The sequence below is a fragment of the Oculina patagonica genome, chromosome 4 (assembly GCF_052425735.1).
Source record: "Oculina patagonica isolate OP01 chromosome 4, crgOcupat, whole genome shotgun sequence".
Classification (NCBI taxonomy): domain Eukaryota; kingdom Metazoa; phylum Cnidaria; class Anthozoa; order Scleractinia; family Oculinidae; genus Oculina; species Oculina patagonica.
Genome location: NC_135761.1, coordinates 29070680 through 29085968, shown reverse-complemented (window position 1 = coordinate 29085968; position 15289 = coordinate 29070680). Strand labels below are relative to the sequence as shown.

Sequence of the window (15289 nt, the reverse complement as noted above, 5' to 3'; positions counted from 1 at the left end):
TTTACTATAACCATTTGACCAGAACTTTTCCTAAATTCGCGTTAATTTTATTACGCGTACATTTTGTTCGCGTTATTAAAATGACTCGTTATATTCCTATAATAAGGTAGTGGGACTTTCATCTGGACTTTCTAACAAGCTAGAATTTACTAATCAGTTTGCTATCAGAACACTAATGAATTTGCCCAAGACAACTCCATATGGCGATCTACTTAAGATGGTAAACATTAAGTTCCTGGAGAATCGCAGATACACGCAAGCCCTAATTCTCCTATAAATCTTTATTTATTACGGGGCCAAGCTACATCAAGGAATTGTTCTCATTGCGTTCTAGCAATTATGACCTAAGAGGCTATTGTAAGCTTAATCAGCCTGCTCTTAAATCAAAGTTTTTACATAAATCTTATCGCTACATAACTTCATGTTTATGGAACAACCTACCTGACAATATAAGAGGAGCGTCCTCTTACTGAACAATGTTAACCTGACCACCAAGGCCAACTGCTGCTGTAATCTTTGTATCGTTTAGTTTACATTTTTTAATTTTATTGTCTACGTAGTTTTTAAATTTTTACAGTCTAGTTTTTAAATTTTATAGTCTAATTTTTGTATTTTTATTGAATAGATAATCATCTTTAAATTTTTTACATTGTAATTTTTTGAATACACGTTCACTTTTAAACGAGCCCCTGGCTCATTGGTGACATGTGTTTAAATAAAGTGCTACTACTCCCCAGATTTGAACTTTTAGGCGCAGTCATACTTGCATGATTAGTTTCACCTGTTGAGGGAACTCTGCTCCACTGACAGTAATTCTGCAGACATCCCATCAAGACGAATGAATTCATTTTAGCTCACAGCAAGGGCACTCTGGGTAACTGGTCCTGAGTAGCTGAGCCATCAGGAAGAAAAGTCAAATAATATTGGAATCGCTGAACACATCCCTGAAAAATGTTTAACAGAAATGACAGCAAAGAGTCTAGAACCTGAAAACTTTCACCCTTCTTGTGAACACAAATAGTTCTAGCATTTACACATTAGCCAGTTCAGCAACGTTCAGCGCCTACTATGGGTAAGGCGGTAAAGGTCTAGTATTCAGTTTTGACATCAAAGTAAAGGAAATGGAGGAAGTAGAACGGTATTCCATCCTGGATATAAAGAAAGCATTCAATCTAAACAAGAAATTTGAGAATTGGCATCATGATGTTCTAAGGTGCACAGGCAGGCTGTCCCATGCAGACCTTCCTTACTTGGTCAAGCATCCCATCCTCCTTTATGCCAATCAATGACGGGGTGAAAGAAATATTAACAGAGCTGGGGTCCAAGTTTTGTTCAATGAGACCTAAGAGAAACCACTCAAGACAGCTAGGCACATTTGGTTTAGTAACACTTTATACATAGACTACTTTTATGTTATCTGATGTGTAATCCCATAGCTCTAATGTCTCGCATACCTAGGAATCTCATCATACTCTGAACTCTCTAGTATCATTCGATCCCAAAGTCCAAGTATGGGCGACAACAACAATTTCCTTGTTTAACAATAGAGTTCTAAAATGCTTACGTCACGTTGTCATGGGAGCGCATTTACAAACGTGTTCGGCATGCAAAATGGCGTCGCTTTCAATCGCTGCGCTGTTATCTTTCTTTACTGAAGAAAGAAAATCGATCGAACGAGGTGAAAATCACTTCAAATCAGACCACATTGAATCATTTAGTTACCAACAGGGTGTTTTGCAAGGAGAGGTACATGCAAGTATGCAAAAAAAGTCTACAAAGTTACGGTGAGTCTATTAAAGCGATCGTACCCAGTCGTACTGAACAGAAGCCGAAGTAATACTTGCGTATATCCAACACGTAACTTCTTGTTTCCTCAATCACTGGCACAATATACAATCCCGGCGTGCCCAATCGATGAAAATCGATCATCGGAAACCAATCGATATAATCAATATAATCGATAAAAATCAATCGATAAATATCGATTGGTTTCATTAATCGATGAAAATCGATACTCACAACTCATGTCCTCTTAATTGTATCGATTTTTATCGATTATTATCGGTTATAATAAATGAACCATTTTTCACTTCTTGCAACATTTGTAAGGCGATACGTTACGCATCCTTTCACTAAGTTAGTCTACACTCTTTTTATTTTATAAGAATCTAGTTTATGAGAATATCGAGGCTGAAATTTGCGAATTTTTAAGAATATTTTAGACTAAACCGGAGGTTGAGATTTTGAAAAGAATATAGTTTTTTATAGTTGAAACAAAATCAGGTATTTTCATTTCCGTCACTTTATCTCTGTGAGGAATACTTGCTAATACTTGCTAAAACGGAAATGTCAAACGGTATTTTCTAAGAATTTTCATAAGAATATTTTTAGCCTAAAATCGGCAGAAAAATAAGAATATTCAGGCTGGGTCGGAAAAACTATATTCTTATAAAAAAAGAGTGTAGTCGAAGTTCTGCGAGTCAAGCAAAAGAACGAAATGAACGTAATAATAATACAGCCGGGCTATTGTGAAGGGCTTAACCACGAGTGCCCATTTTCAGTAAAGACAGGCGAGTCTTTTCCCCTTGAGAAAAAAATTCAATAGGTAAGACTCAATGCGTAGCGCAAACGTATCTGAAATCATTATTAAACGATTGCAACTGACAATCAATATAATCGATAGAAATCGATGACAATCGATGAAAATCGATACTCACAACTCTTTGGGTCATCGATTTTCATCGATTTCCGATATCAATCGATTAATTGCTATCGATTATTATCGATTACAATCGATTTTATCGATTATCGAATTTCATCGATTGGGTACGCCGGGATACAATAGAATACGTCTATTGATTAAAACTTTAACAGTTCCTTTCAACGAGTAAAGAGGCACAATTCATTCGAACAGCTAAGATGTGTTGTTAAGAGAAAATTGGAATGACGTAGCTTTCTTGTTTACTCTTTTAGATATACTTGGACGAACATTGTAACATTAAATCGACAGAATGTGAATGCTCAAAGGGTAAATTCAAATGCAGTCATGCCGCTGCACTTTTTATCCATGGCATACACAATTTAAGTCGCACAGATATTGAATGTCAGTGGAAGAAGAGGAAGTCAACCAGCTCACTTTCATTGATGTCAGTAGAGGAAATGTTTCAAATTCAAAAGAATTATGTGGCGATTTCTAGAAACCCCAACGCATCAGGCCGGTCTGCACTCTATGAAGACTTAAAAGAGTATGGGAGATTCACTGGTCTTGGCTTATGAGCCCAGAACCACAACCTCAAGCCAAATTGCCCATTCCTACAATTGAGGAAATTATTCTTTCAGAGGAATTTATGCAAACCAGAGGGTCACAACAACAGCTAGACTGTTTGGTGCGTAATGCCAAGGTACAAGAACACGTTGTTATCTTGGTCAGTAAGATAACTGTTGGACAAAGAGATAATCCAGCCTGGCATCTTGCAAGAAAAGGGCGACTGACTGCAAGCAATTTTGGCTCTGTTTTGCAGGCAAAAAGAGTGACCCCTTCCCTCCTGAAACGACTGCTTGGCGAATATGACTTGACTAGAGTTAAGGCAGTACAATGGGGGTTAAACAATGAAGAAGAAGCTCTTAAAGCATTTACTAATTTAACTGGGATAACTGTTACGGAAACTGGATTATGGCTGGATGGTCCTGGAATTCTGGGTGCCTCCCCCGATGGTATTGTGGATGAAGATTCTGTTTTGGAGGTCAAGTGTCCCTATATGGCAAGAAACATGACCATTGAAGAGCCAGTCAATACCTCCCCAAATTTCTGCCTGGAGAAAAATGAGCATGGTCAATATGCTTTGAAAAAGTCACATGTCTATTGGCACCACGTGCAAGGGGAGATATATTTTTCTCGCAGGAAGTTTTGTTATTTTGTTGTGTGGACGACAAAAGATGTGTGTATTTAGCAAGGGATGAAGCTTGCAGTGAAAATGTTCCAAAGCTCACACAATTTTGTTTTGAACACCTCTTCCCAAAGGTTGTTGAGGGGCAGTTATAAGAAGGGGTGTGTGTGCTTGTGGGTGGGGGATGGGGACTTTACCCAAGTTGGAGTAGGAGTACACCCTCTCTTCTTCTCTCCTCTACAGAGGCTCCTTCAGTGGATGGGAATGGGAAAAAAATAGGGCGAGCACGGGGACGACGGGAAAGGCGAATAGGCTCCTCCGTTTTTGTTTCTGACTGTATAATCTAAGTGTACATAGGTATATACAAACCATTAGCAGATGAGCTTATAGTTGTAATGGTTTGTAAGAAGAAATTTTCCATTTGGGACATTGCACAACTAGTAATAATGTTGTGAGGGGGGTAGGGGGGTAGGGCGATATACTACAGCAATCATAAGTCACTGTAGGCATACTATTAATAGGTTACTGTTAAGGTTGAGTTATCCACCATCTATGGAGATGAAAAAATTCATACAGGTACAACTGTAAATACAATAATGACAACAGATTTATTTTCTCTTTTGCTCAAAGTTAACAATAAATACTTGATTACATAATTTTCAACAATATTTTGCATCACTTGTCAATTAACAGTTTTCTCTAATATAAGAGGGATGCGAGGGTAACGAATTTGATTAACTTGTCAATTTAGTTTCCTCTCATAAAAGAGGGATACAAATTTGATTAATTTAATCAAATTCGTAACCCTGGCATCCCTCTTTTATGAGAGGAAACTGTAAATTGACAAGTGATGCACACAGTTGAAATATGACGTCTGCATGACAGCGTAAATATGAAGGGATAAAACTTAAGATCTTAAAGTCCTTGAGTCTAGCATTTGCTCTCTCGACATGGATTCTGCACTTTGCTATTTCCTTTGTTGCTCTTGCTTCACTCTCAGTGAATTTACCATTGTTTAAAAAGGGTGGAATATTTACAAAAACACCATTTGGCAGAAGATCCTGTATAAGAAAACCTTTGTCTGCGAGGACCATATCTCCAGCAGTTAGGTGGTTTAACAATCCTGACTGCTGCACAATTGCCTTATCAGATATTGAACCTGGGTAAAGTTTGCTTACGTAAGTAATAACACCATTTGGGGCTACACCAACAATTACCTGAAAGGAATGCATTTCCCTGTAGCTAGAATACGTAGCATTTGAAATGCTCATGAGCCCGGGTGTGGCAATCTCAACATCTGTACAGCCTATTACTACCCTACAAGAACCAAACTGGCTAAAAGATGATGGGGCTGACAGCTTGTTCTTATCCCTGGATGGAATTGAGATCAGAAAATAAATATGAGTGAAGCACATGAATAAAAGTTGTTACAATATTAGCTATTGTAGCTACACTGCAATTAAATAACTGTGCAAGATGAAGATTTGTATAATTTTGTCTTACTTTCATCAAGGTAATAAATATTTGATCTTCAAAAGTGTTTGATTTAACTTTCCAGCCATTAGAGTAATTGATGGACTGCTTTGCTTAAATCTATTTGTATAATTCACAACAATATGAAACACCTCCCTTGTTGGAGACCCAGTTTCCATTTTTAAAACATCTTCACTACATGTTGTCACGGTGTAATGTTTTTGCAAGTAGTCATGTTTTTCTTGTAGGTCAGTCATTTCCCTTTTTGCTTGTTACAATTCTGCTTCCAGGATAATTTCTTGAGTTGTTGATACAGGTCTATCACAATTTCCCAAACTGTCTTCTTGTGATTTTTGTTCGCTTGTCCTTGCAGCTTCTATCATTTCTTTTAGACTAGCCTCCTTGTTTGCTGGCTCGAATTTTTTCTTCTTTTTTGACTCTCCTTCTTCTACAGGGAAAATTTTGTCTTCATTTCTCTTGAAAATCTCAGGACCATTACTTTTGTTTCCATTTCTGAAGTGGCAACTGCAGACTCTGGCGTGTTTTCCCGGCTCCCTGTCTTTCCTGAAGCAAACGGCAATAATAATTTAAAAAAATATAAATAATACGATCCCTGACCTGGCTGTTAAATTACTGATCGTACAAAAGAACTAAAACAACATTTGTTCGCTGAGAAAAATGATTGAACGTGCTTTGTTGTATTGCCGTTACACATCGACAGCACTTGAAATTGATTTTATCTGAGTGAAAAGTTACATTTTTCACTCATATATAGAAAAATGAGTTTAGAAAACGGCTGCATGACAGCCGACAATATGATGTTTTAAAGTCGTAAAGTTGAATAAGCTGTATGTAGTTTCAAAACAAAGATGGCGACGACATCACCACGATCGTGCAAAGCTTTTTTTGTTTTCATCAGAAGTCTCATGATATTTGAAAGGTTAAAACTCAGACCCTTTACTAACCTCAGTAGGCGAATCCATCTTCTGTATTCATCCCGTTTCTTCTCTTTGCTAGGAAATCCGAAAAAGCTGCACTTATGGCTTTTCGAGTGATTGTCACATTCGGGCGCGAAGCAGTGCACCATTAATGAATCAGCTTTCGATCGCTTTCTTTCGACTTTAAAACGCTAACATGACTTGAATAAACCTTAATCTATGTATTCTTGAGCTTTTCTTAACAGTTATTACACACTTGACCTCCTAAACACAAAGGCTACGACAGGTCACAAAAGGGACGCGTCGTTGAGAATCGTTTGTTCAGAACTGAATTTTTTAGCGTCATGGCAATGTGACGTCACACTTTAGAACTCTATGCATCCTTTAATCTTTTAGATAATCCAACGTAGATTCATATCTGTAAATGCAGGCCTAACAATGGTTCTAATCAGCTCTCTCACATGCCCTTCGCATGCCCCTTACCTTTAGTTCGAACACACACGCCACTTGCAATCATTGTTTGCTTTTTTCCGTTCGCACCAAAGCTCTTATTGGAAAATAATCCAAGCTCAACTTTTTGTTGTCTTTATCATCATGCCAAACCGAGGAAGACCCACCACTTGGAAATCAACCAGGACCCGCCGAGGTCCCGCAGCAGCCGCACAGACACCTGAACAGACCAACTTTCAGTCGATGGCCACAAAGGCCCTTTGCCTCCCGCTGGCTCAACACAATCTGACACAGACGGGTACTCGCCAACAACTCATAGCCCATCTCCATGCCAACAAGGATGTCCCTAACCGACAAAGTGGCTCAGATGTTTCTTTAAATCATATGGTGCAAGATAGCAACTTAGCCCCATAAGTTGAACTGGCACAGTTAATCTCGTCCATCATCAATGAAAAACTAGCTTCCTGGTAAGATGGTGGTCATCCACAAACCCCACGGGCGACGACACACGCAACGCACCATGCAGGCCATGCTGCCGAACCCAGTCCCTTGCCGCTTCAAAATGGCCATCAACAAAACAACAACAAAGCCTCACCACGCCTAAATCAACCTTCCCTGCTCTGCCACAACCTGGCGCATTATTCAATCCATCCGATCCAGTCACCATTGCTGCCCTTCTTCTGGATTTTTTGTCAACCGTCGATGGCAAGCCACCTGACGAAGACCACAACGACAGTCATCGCAAAGGGAGAGTACGTGGACTTTGCTATTCTCCTCCCCATTCCGTCTCTCCCAGATGACGCCTTGCCAACTGGAGACAGGTCCGGAGAAATATCCATTCCAGGGTGGCTGCCCCCCGTACCACCAGATCTGTATTCCCCCAGGGGGGCTCCCCCTCCTGGTTCCCAGAATCGCATCTTCAGCATCTACAGCCCACTAAACTTCAACTTCTTTACCTCAGAACAATCAAGCAGCCAATTAACAACTGGGAGTAAATGTGCAGACATCCCCTCAAACCAGTGGCATAGATGACAACGGCAATGACGAAACCAGCCAGAATATGAGAAGCACTGACCTTGACGATGTTGTGCAGCAAGTTGCTAAAGAGAAGCAGAACTAAATAAAAAAAATTCATATCCTGTACTGACAACTTGCAAACAAGGTCTGGTGTAATTTTTTTTCATTTTAGAATTTCTTAAATGTTAATAAGCTCATCCAGTCCCTCAAGATATTTTGCCTCGGCATCAGGTGCAGTCATTCATAGAGGACAGTTTTCTGTGACTAAAAACACTGTGAATCAATCGCCACCACATCCTCCTACCTCGAAAAAGAGACAATGGAAAAGAATCAGTCTCTAGCGATTCAGATGATGACTAAGACACTGTAGGCTTTGCATACAGTTTTCTAGACTTTGTTGTAATGTAATGATTTGGTAATAAGTTGCACGCGTTTGCGTTATGTTTTTCAGCATATACCTGTTTTATAATATCTGATTTAAAACATTAAATTCGAACTTATTAGCCTCAGTCAGGTTTATTTTTCAACTGAAAAATGTTTATAAAAGTAGTGAAAGTACAAACTGACGTTTTATGTCTTCTGATACTTCATTAAATATTTGATTTTGAAAGAGAAACTACAGTCGAACCCCTATTAAGCGGCCACCCATTAAACGGCCACCCCCTATTAAGCGGCCAGTAACTAAAGTCCCGAAAATATTATTAGTATAATACTGTAAATATAACCCCTTTTAAGCGGCCACCCCTATTAAGCGGCCGCGGCCACCTTTCTGCCGTCCCGATGAGCGTTCTTCTATTGTTTTTACCTCTATTTAGCGGCCAATAAGAATGTAATATACGATATTTAAATTAATTTCCAACAAGCTCAGACCGTGAAGGCCGATAAAATCATTTAAACACAGGTTTATTGTAGTCTTCTTGTGATTCCGTTATTTCTCTTCACCTTATTTTGTATTGAAATAATGTAACCTTTTAAAAAGACCTTATGCTAATTTCTGACAAACCCCTATTAAGCGGCCAACCTCTATTAAACGGCCAGTTGACATTTCCCCGAGGGTGGCCGCTTAATAGGGGTTCAACTGTAGTTTAACACGTATACATGCACTTCGATGGGTTCCCTAAACACGCAGGTAAGATTGAGAAATTTTGCTTTTCAAAAATCTTAGTATCTATAAAATAAACAAATTACACCATGAAAAATGCTTTCTACGATTTTTATTCCCTTGTTGAGTTGTATCAGAAAACTCACTACTTCACTCGTTTGTTTTCTGATACTACTTAAATCATGAATAAAAATCGTACATGCGCATTTTTTCATGGAGTAATCTCTATTTTCGGTATTTCTGACAACTTCTTTACTTAGCCTGTACAGATAATTGCTGTGTGCTTGCATCTTTCGATTGAGTACAACATTTATCGTTTTCTAGCTTTTACCAATACCATGACAGCAGAAAAATCCACTAAGTACTTAAAGAAATAGAGGAATGAGCTGTCACTAGAATAGCGTTTAAGAATCATAGAAGGACACAAAGGAGAAAATAGCTCAGTGCCAGTGCGTCAACTTGCTGAAAAGTATGTGTGTGATAAGACCCAAGTGAGCAACATTTTAAGGAATAAAGAAAAAATAAGAAAAGAGTGTGAAGAGGGATTGCCAAAAAAAAGAAAGAAAGCAAATCCATACTCCCCAGTAACATTACCAACAAAGAGGAAAAAGCGCTTAACAACCTCGCCAATGACACCTCTGTCACAATCTTACCAGCTGACAAGGGCCGAGCCGTAGTCGTTATGAACACAAGCGATTACTCGGATAAAATATAAAGCCTTCTAAATGATGAAAACACTTACCAGAAGATAACAGACAAAAGAAGAAACCCTACATCGAGCACTGAGAAATCCCTAAACAAACTCCTACTGCAGATCAAGGATCAACCAGCTCCACATGACAGCAGCAAGAAACAACTGGACCCCAAACTTTACTACAAACTCCACAGTACCGATGCCATACCAGCCTCGTTTTACGGGCTTCCTAAAATCCACAAGGCAGACGTCCCTCTCAGACCTATCACTAGCGCCATTGGGTCCCCCACCTATCAATTATCCAAACACCTCGCCAACGTCTTGTCACCGCTTCAGAACAACAAATACACAGTTAAGAACGGTGTGTTTTTTGTGGAGAAGATTCGCACCTTGACAGTGAATCCTGACGAGATCTTTGTATCTTTCGACGTTGTATCTCTGTTTACCTGTATCCCGTCCAATCTAGCCGTGGAAGTCGTCAAAGAGAGACTATTTTCCGACTCTTCATTATCTGAAAGAACAAATTTATCCATAGAGAACATCATCAAACTCTTAGAATTCGTTCTTGACAGTAACTTCTTCGTTTTCCAAGGAACAAACTACAAACAGATTTTTGGCTGCCCTATGGGATCACCAGTCAGCGCCATTTTAGCCAATCTGGTCATGGAATACGTTGAGGATAAGGCCCTCTCTTCGGCTCCACACCCACCTAAATGGTGGTTTAGATATGTCGACGACAGTCATGTGTGTCTGAAAAAAGAATTTGTAGATGAATTTCATTCGCACCTAAATTCGATTAACCAGCACATCAAATCCACCATCGAAGTGGAAACAGAAGGTTCAATCGCTTTCTTGGACACTAAGACAACGAGGCAAGTGGATGGTTCGATAGCCGTTTCTGTTTACAGAAAAGCCACCCATACCGACCGCTATCTAGACTTCAATTCACACCACCATACGCAACATAAACACTCCGTTGTACGCACTCTCATGGATCGGGCTAAGAACATCCCATCCACTGAGGAGGAAGTGTCATCTGAATCTAAACGTGTATTGAAAGGGCTGGCAGCGAATAATTATCCTATCAATTTTATTCGTAATGGTCGTCAATCTAATGCCGAACAAAAAAGTGGTGACAACGTTGCTGAACAGCGAGGCTTGGTTGTTCTACAGTACGCCAAGGGTTTTTCTGAAAGAATCTCAAGAGTTCTCAAAGGTTTCAACGTCAAAGTGGCTCACAAGCCCATTCGCTCCATCGCCAATATTTTGAAAAAACCCAAAGATAAAATCAGCGAAGAGTCGTTGAAAGGTGTTGTTTATAAAATCAAATGCAAAGACTGTGCGTGTGTTTACATTGGCCAGACCTCACGCGCACTAAAAACACGTATCAAAGAACATGCTAAAGCGATAACAACAATGGACAGAAATTCCCTATTGGCCGAACACCATTTGCTCAACGATCATGAAATTGATCTGGAAAATGTTGACATTATCGACTGGTCTTCAGTTTGGAGACAAAGACTTTTCCTCGAAGCGTGGCACTCAGTCCGAGATGGAAACGCTATTAATGAACACGTAGCATTCCCGAACATTTATAAGAAACTTAACAATTTTTAATTGCATACCACCCCCTATTCTTCCTTTTTAGTCACGCTTTTAGAATTCCACCCCCTTTTTATTCAGTACATTCCCTATCACCTTTTTCTGCATTTTTTAGTTTTTTTATTCCTATAACACCAGGGACGCCGTTTTAAATTTACATATTGCTGAAGAAGGCTACAGCAGTAGCCGAAACGTCCTGTAAATATTTTAGCCAGTGTCAACTTTTATATATTTTTAATACTCCCCAGTACTCCAGCCTAAATGATTCTGTTTGTGAATGGTATAAAAAATTAATCAACCAGCTTGTACCAGTTGATGGGCTGATGAGCCAAGAATTTGAACAAAAAGCAGCTGTGAAACTGGGCAATGCCGATTTCAAGGCTTCCAGTGCCTGGCTTACCAGGTTTAAAGAGAGACATATCCTTTCTCAGCACAGATTGTGGAGAATCAGCAGAAGTCCCAGAGGCTACAGTGGCATAATGGAAGGAGTGCCTGGGGTTTATAATATCTGAATATGAAATGAAAGACATCTGGAACCAAGATGCAACTGGCTTTTTGTTCCATGTGTTACCTGACAAGAGCCTGTAAGAAAAAGCGAAAAATTGCAAAGGTGGCAAAAAATGATAGGAGTGCTTAACTGTGGCTTGCTAGTCTCTGCAACAGGAGAAAAAAGAAAACTAACCGTCATAGGAAAATACACAAATCCAAGGTGTCTGAAAAATGTTGAGAGAAATGACCTGCATTGATGTCAGATCGCCTTCACAAGATTATGAAATTTGTAATGATATAAAAATATTACAGTCAAAAGCTATTAAAAATGGAAAATTATCAGTGTCAAACATGTACATGAACACAATATTTTCGATTTATTTCTCTAGAATATCATTCTACTTTTGCTTTGTTAAGTGGTTTTATTCTAATAAATTAAGGATCAAAGACTTCATTCCCACCATCGACGATGAAGTGGCCGACCTTATGGGTGCAACGTATTCAGCAAAAATTGATCTCAACCAATGATAACCAGAACCCACTTCACCCTGACTCCAGGCCGATAACTACCTTCTCCAACCATGTCGGCCTGTTTTGCTCTTGGCGCCTCCAATTCGGTATCTCATGCCCAGCAGAAATATTCCAGAAGAAAGTGAGTGATGCAATCCAAGGCATACCCTGTGTAAAGAGAATATCAGCGATGACATCTATGCTGGCGGTATTGACAAGGACACTCACGACCAGCATCTACAGCAAGTATTTCATCAACTCCATGAGAATGGACTAACCATTAATTTACCTAAGTGTCAGTTCTGCGTTCCAAGCATGCTCTTTTTCGGCCATGTATTCTCTGAAAAGGGCATGTCACCTGACCCAAGAAAAGTCGAAGCACTTCAAGCGTCGCCCCACCAACTAATGTATCAGAAGTGCAAAGCCTCCTCAGCTCTGCGGCATCTTGCTCAAGGTTCATTAAGTACTTTGCTCTAATAACCAGGCCTCTCAGGCAGCTGACATGTGACGGCATCAAGTGGTGGTGGACACAAGAGGAACAGTTATCCTTTAAAGGCCTCCAAGCAGCATTATCTACCAAGATGACACTGGGATACTTCAACCCCAAGAAACCTACTTCCATCTTTGTTGATGTTTTTGACCCAAAAAGATGAATCTACCAAAGAAGTGATACCGCTGCACTATGCCAGTTGGCCGCTTACTCCCACTCAATGTACTGGGCAATCAAATGCTTCCACCTGTTCGTTAATGGTAAGGAGTTCAAGGTCATCACCAACCACAAGTCCCTCGTGTTCATGTTCTTCTAAATCGTTTGTTAGGATTGAATGTTTGAGAACAAGTCTCGAAATGATACGAAATCCAAGCAAAATGTGGAGAACAATTGTGAAATAGTTTTGAGTCTTGAAAGCCTTGCCTTGGCACTGCGCTTTGCTTTTTAAAAGCCTTTTATAAAACGATGAAAAGCAAACCCGAGATATTTGGAATAAATTTCAAAATGCGCGCAAACTGGGCGGCAATTGCTGGTGTGTTTTTGCTACTAAAAACACTGCATATATCCCAGAATTCATAGCCGAATTGTCAACAAAGATTTTGATACCAGACATGGCTGAATCCTTGGATAACTTTAGTTCCTTTGAGCCCAAAACAGCATCGCGCGCCGCCATTGAGCTGTCAAATATAGCTGGATTGCTCGCTGATATCATGGCTTTTTGCAAACGTGTACAGTTTATGACTTCTTTTGTGATAATTAGAACTTATTTTTCTTTTGTAAAAACTAATAAAGGCTACCAATGCAGAGAAAGATTGTGTCCCTTGTCAAGGTAATGACCTAATTAGGTTTTTTCGTTTATTGTGCAAAAAAAATCTTTTAACCCCATTGAAGTAAAAGATCTGTCCTTGATTGTTTATTAAATTGATTGAGAGATAATTGCAATACATGTATTTCCTTACACTTAGGTGATTTGCAGGGCTATGATGGAGGATTTTTAAGTGTAGGCCAGTAGGTGGACGCTGATTATTTTACCAGACTCTAAATTGATAAGAATTATATTGATATAGAATTTTGCATACTGGACTCGCAGGAGGACGCAGTCAGTATAACTTACTTAAGAAGATCAAAGGATGGCAAATACAGGTGGCCAAAAAGGAAAGACACCAACAAGTTAGTGCCAGTATAATATTCTGCACTTAACTATGTTAATGCGAGGAAGGGTCTTATGTGTTGAAAATAAAGACTTAATTTAAAAAAGTTTCAGACCTTTAAAAATGACTTCAATGAGTAATTAATTACATTATATTTTTCAGAATTAATTTGTATAATGGAGAAGTAAGCTATATTGATTTGACTAGAATAATATTATTGTGAAAGATTATTATTTTACATACCCGGTAATATTTAATCTTTTCATAAAATATATTTTTTAAAAGGTTAAAAATATTTCTGCAACATACATGTACATCATATAATGCAACAAGACATTTCGGTAAACAATTTTTTGTCAACATTATGATAAACTTCAGTTTAAATGTCAGGGAAAGCCTGGCACCCTAATCATTAGTGCATTAGACTTTGGAATAGAATGGTTCAGGTTCAATCCCTTGATTCAACTCCTAAGAGTGCCAAGTAAACATAACCCCATAACTTGGTTATGACACTATGACATAACCAAGTTATGTCGAGTTATTTAAATTTTTGTCTTTGAATGATCTGTAATTGGAAAGCACAAAATTGTATTTCCCTGTATTTGTAACTTGATTGACCACCCCTATATTTTTTGAAACCTTTTTGTTTAACACATAGGCTTTAAATATGAGAACTTGCATTGCCCCTTTCCTTTCTTAATAACTCTTTCATATATTAAATTTAATTGTTGTACAATTTGGAGAATTTTTTGGTATGATTGATTTTCCCATGTCTAATTTTGTAGATATGATGGACAGCATCGACGCAAACATGAGAGTTAACATGGGCTTTTCATTGATGTGTAAGCTGTGTGCAGACTTCAACTGTTGACAGTGTAGTCTTATGGACCATAGCCTACTTACTATACATGAACTTCACTGACGCTGTAGCCGAAGGAGATGGGGACCGCATCATGCACTGCTGGAAGTTTCTACTACTTTATTTCTATTCTGACACAGGAACCACCAAATATGCTCTGGAAGCGTTATACCTGCAGCTGCAGCAGCGGGCCATTTTGAGTCTGCGACAGGCCTATCAACAACGCTGGAACCGTAGCGTCAATAATCATGGGGGTAATGGAAACAACGTTTCCTTGGACCTTGAGGTTGAACAGGACAATAACTCCATCAAAGAAGGACTTAGGAAGCTTGGCCCTAATCTAACGCATGAAGCTGTAACAAGGGTAGTTCGCATGTTACCTGTTGCAGAAGCAACAGTAAACAATGCGTCAAAAGAATGCAATTTGATGACAAGGTCTGGGAAGCATTTTGTTAAAACCACAAGAAATGATCTATTAAAAATTTTGAATCTGCTTGTCCAAGCAGATGCATTCCAGGAAACACCAGACAGGCAGTACAAACATTTCAACAAATTTTCAAGGTCACCCCTGCGTGGTTTTGGAGATAGGTTAGATGTGCAAATGGATAAATAGGCACAAGTATGAGC

The 15289-nt window shown here is 39.1% G+C and overlaps 2 pseudogenes across 1 annotated transcript; one reads left to right on the top strand and one right to left on the bottom strand.

Annotated features, from left to right (window-relative positions):
* Positions 1-1570: 1570 nt before the first annotated feature.
* Positions 1571-4163, top strand: LOC144650116 (uncharacterized; annotated as a pseudogene). The gene is made up of 2 exons (XR_013570018.1): positions 1571-1784; positions 2974-4163. The product of XR_013570018.1 is annotated as an uncharacterized LOC144650116 (transcript).
* A 315-nt stretch (positions 4164-4478) lies between these two features.
* Positions 4479-7301, bottom strand: LOC144650117 (uncharacterized; annotated as a pseudogene).
* Between the last annotated feature and the right edge of the window lie 7988 nt (positions 7302-15289).